The sequence below is a fragment of the Anolis carolinensis genome, chromosome 6 (genome assembly GCF_035594765.1).
Source record: "Anolis carolinensis isolate JA03-04 chromosome 6, rAnoCar3.1.pri, whole genome shotgun sequence".
NCBI classification, from domain to species: domain Eukaryota; kingdom Metazoa; phylum Chordata; class Lepidosauria; order Squamata; family Dactyloidae; genus Anolis; species Anolis carolinensis.
In genome coordinates, this window is record NC_085846.1 from 31932624 (window position 1) to 31937209 (window position 4586).

The following is a 4586-nucleotide window of genomic DNA, read 5'->3' on the forward strand; positions in this document are numbered from 1 at the left end:
TTTATTCTTGTAACTTGGAAGTTCTGGACTACTGGTGATGTTTTGAAGAAATATTTTTGGACTGTACTCTTAAATCCCTTTTATTGCTTGGCTTTTATATATTTTTTCAATAAACTGCTTGCTGATAATATTCAGCTGCTGTGGTGTTTTTACATCATAGTTTTTCCAACTATGGGATACAATGAAAGCTTGCCTTCTGGGGCGACAAGTACAGGTTGAATATCTCTTATCCAGAAAACAAAAAATTTCAAAAATTGTCCACATGAGCTGCTGAGATAGTGACACTTTTGCTTTCTGATGGTTTAGTGTACACAAACTTTGTTTCATATGCAAAATTATTAAACATATAGGCTAGATGTATAAGGTGTAAAGGAAACATAAATGAATTTTGTGTTTGGATTTGGTTCCCATCTTCAAGAAATCAGAAGAAATCTGAAATTCCAAACACTTCTGGTCCCAAGTACTTTGTATAAGGAATGATCAACCCACACCATTCTAGGTAAATATTAAGTTATTCCTTCTTGCCTTTGTGAAAAGGATGGAGTGTGGCTGGATTGACTAAGGTCCTTTCTATATAGCTCTATAAAATGCAGATTATCTGCCTTGTGGTGGCTTATATGGCAGTGTAGGCTCAGATAATCCAGTTCAAAGCAGATAATGTGGATTATCTGCCTTGGTATTCTGGATTATATGGCAGTGTAGAAGGGCCCTAAGACAACTAGTCACAATTCCTTATGTTGCTGTTTTGGACCTAGAGTATGCTATGCTCCAAGTCTTACTTGTCAATGAGGAGGCAGTGGAGTAGGAAATCTTACACTGTTAATACTTAGTACTTAGTAGTCCCTGTGTCAGCTAGACCTCTTGCTTAATATTATAATGGCAGTCTTGAGAGAACTAAATCAACCTGATAGTTCTGTTTGTCCCACAGAACAAGAAATGCAGAGCAAGTCAATTAATTAATGAGGGGAGGGCAAGTGATCAACCAGAAGTATTGGTGTTATGCTTTCCAAGCATTTTTAAGTGTTGCAGCAATACTTACCTGCTTCCCGTTGCTGACAGCTAACATGTTTGTACATTCTTGTCTAGTCTACTGAATAATTTAAAATGGCCATATGTAGCAGAAAGTGAGTCTCTTTAAAGCAGTGGTTCTCAACCTGCAGGTCCCAGATGTTTTGGCCTTCAACTCCCAGAAATCCTAACAGCTAGTAAACTGACAGCGGGTTCTGGGAGTTGTAGGCCAAAATACCTGGGGATCCACAGCTTGAGAACCACTGCTTTAGAGAGTCACCTTGGCTGTGTCCCATGACAGAATTAGAACAACGTAACTCCACATTAACCATCATGCAAAATGCAATGGAATTATGGGATCTGTACTCCTGTAAGATATTTATCCTTCTCTTTCAGGTTCTGGTACCACAAAAAATTATGAATTCCAGGATGCCATAGGATGGAGCCATGGCAGTTAAAGTAGTGTCAAACTGATATAATTCTGCTGTGCAGATGATCTCCAATACAGTATATGCATCTGTTTGCCCAGCTTTGGCTTATAGTGTGCTGAGTCGTGGACAAGACTAAAATAGAAGGTGAAGCAGAACATTAGCATTGTCTGATATTATAAGAGAAGAAAGGCATTAGAGCAGTGGTTCTCAACCTGGGGTCCCCAGATGTTTTTGACCTACAACCCCCAGTAATCCCAGCCAGTTTACCAGCTGTTAGGATTTCTGGGAGTTGAAGACCAGAAACATCTGGCGACCCCAGGTTGAGAACCACTGCATTAGAATGTGATTTGTCCAAGGTTAGCCAGTAAGGTCCTATGATCAAGTGGAGATTCAATCCCTAGTCTTCTGGAATCCTAGTCCAACACTCAAACTATTACCATATGCTTGTGACAAATAATGTTATCAATTTTGGAGGCGCAAGCAACTGTAATTTAAGGCAGTAGGAAAAGGAAGATGATCCCATTCCAGATGGATAGATTCAATCAAGGAAGCAATGGGTCTGAAACTGCAAAATCTGACTACGGCTGATGAGGAGAGTGACTCAGTTCATAGGGTCATCATAAATTGCAGCTGACTTGAAGGCAGGTAACAACAACAAACTTCCCTAGACACAACTTAGATCCTACTCACCTTTAATCAGTTCAGCTATTAGAGAAAGGAGAAAGATATACAGCAGTGCTGTAATAAATTATCCCATCTACAGTATCAGTATCTTTTGAATTCAAATTCAAAGGACTCTGGTGTCTGTATTTTACTTGATAACATCTTGTTTGAACATGCACGTCAATGTCAAACACTTATTTCCTGTGTCATTTGCTTGGCAGAAGCTTTGATAGACTCTTTGGCTAGATGATGTTATTCCTCAGCTTTATAACTTTGAACTGTCAGGTTGATTGATTATTATCTGGGCCAACAGAGTTCACCTACTAGACACACATTGTTAGCCCCCATTGTGACACCAAGGAATGTAATCATACCTTGGGTTGAGGAAACACTTGAAAGGCTACTTGTCACAGCTTGAAATAATAGACCATTATTTTCATTTTCACAGATCTAAGCTATGAATACAGAGGCGGTCAATTAAGGAGACTTGGAGGAAAATGTTGTAGCTCATAAATTCACAGACAGATGAGAAATCCATTTGTGCAGCAAAATAGTAACTCTGGATCTCATGCTAGATCTCCAGAGAGTTCAGATCAATTCAGCAAGGATTTCTCATTTGTAATCCTTTAACAGTAACAAATACAGTTATTCCTTTACTCTTAACTTTAACAGCTAAAATGAAAAAAAAAATCTCAGGGTGCTGGAGGCCAAAAATATCATAAATATCATAAACACCTCTTGGAAGCACAGTCGGCCTTCCACATTTACAGGCTTGACTTTTGCAGGTTTTCCTATTCATGAATGAAATGTTCTCCCTAAGAATTCTTAGGAATCCCAGTGTGACTCTATGGTCTTCCAGTGTGGCTATATGGTAATTTTCTCCAAATGTTGACCACACAGTCATGCTGGAAGATCTAGACCAGTGGTTCTCAACCTGGAGTCCCCAGATGTTTTTGGCCTACAACTCCCAAAAATCCCAGCCAGTTTAGCAGCTGTTAGGATTTCTGAGAGTTGAAGACCAAAACATCTGTGGACACAGGTTGAGAACCACTGCTCTAGATCAGTGGTTCTCAACCTCTGGATTTCCAGGTGTCTTAGACTTCAACTTCCATAATTCCCAGCCAGCTTACCAGCTGTTAGGAACCGTGGGAGCTGAAGGCCAAAACATCTGGGGAGCCACAGGTTGAGAAGCACTCCACGTAAGTCTTGAAGCAGTGCAGCACTTGGGAGAGAGAAAATAATCTTAAAGGTCTAAGAGTGAGCCTTTAGTAACTTCCAACACTAGCACTGGACCTTAAAAAATTCTAATGTCTTATGTGTGCTGTAGGTAAGACCACACAAGATGAGAACTCTGCTGGGAATAGCCGCTGCAGGTATTTTTCATCTGCCCATCTCCTTTAAATAGGGTGTCAAATTCATTTTCACCTAGGGCCTCATCAGCCTTCTAGTTGCCTTCAAATGACAGTTTGCAGTTGTAAGACTGTATAAATGTAATTACATTGCCCTGGCATTGAAAGTATTATGGACCACATAAAATGATGTGGGGGGGGGGGGGGCTGGATTCGGCCCACTGGTCATGAGTTTGACACGTGTGCCTTAATAAACCCTTTGCAAATTGTTTGATGCCTCCTAAGAAACTACAAAAACACACTCAAAAGAAACCATACAGTGCAATTTTGGTCCCTACTGTGGATTGGTTTCAGAACTCCCCATGGATACCAAAATCCATGGATGCTCAGGTCCCACTGAATGAGATGGCAAGGCAGACTGTATGGATTTTGTTTGGGATAAGAAAGTATGCAATTATTTTGCACTGTACAACCAGTTCTGGAAACTGTGGTATATACCCATCCTATGATAAATGCATATATACTGTATACACACACAGTAGATATATACACTCACGGTGGAGCAGCGGGTTAAACTGTTGAGCTGAAGAACTTGCTGACCAAAAGGTTGACGGTTTGAATCTGGGGAGTGAGGCGAGCTCCCTCTGTTAGCAAATGTGAGTAGATCAATAGGTACCGCTCCGGCGGGAAGGTAACGGTGCTCTTTGCAGTCATGCCAGCCACATGAGCTTGGAGGTGTCTACGGACAATGCCGGCTCTTCAGCTCAGAAATGGAGATGAGCACCAACCACCAGAGTTGGACACGATTAGACTTAATGTCAGGGGAAAACCTTTACCTTTACCTACACACACACATACCACATGTCAAATTAGTAAAATATATTTTCTGCAGCACGATCAATGCCTATATTGGGAAAGGTCACATAAAAGAGGCCCTTAGGTGAACTATATGCCATAAGTCAGTGAGAAACCTGGCAGGATCTTAAATCAATCAGATTAACTGGCTCTGAGTTTGGAAGCCTCAGAGCCATGATGACTGACGGAGCGTCCCTGATGGTGCTCAAAGAACAGAACCCTGTCACTTTAAAAGAAATCTGTTTTCCTGCCTCCTCACCCTCCCTCCCTCTTCTCTCTC

The 4586-nt window shown here is 41.0% G+C and overlaps 1 long non-coding RNA gene across 1 annotated transcript in view; it reads right to left on the reverse strand.

Moving 5' to 3' along the window:
* Positions 1–4586, reverse strand: part of LOC107983005 (uncharacterized) — a 118936-nt gene that overhangs the window by 82826 nt on the left and 31524 nt on the right. The gene's annotated exons all lie outside the window — the stretch shown is intronic.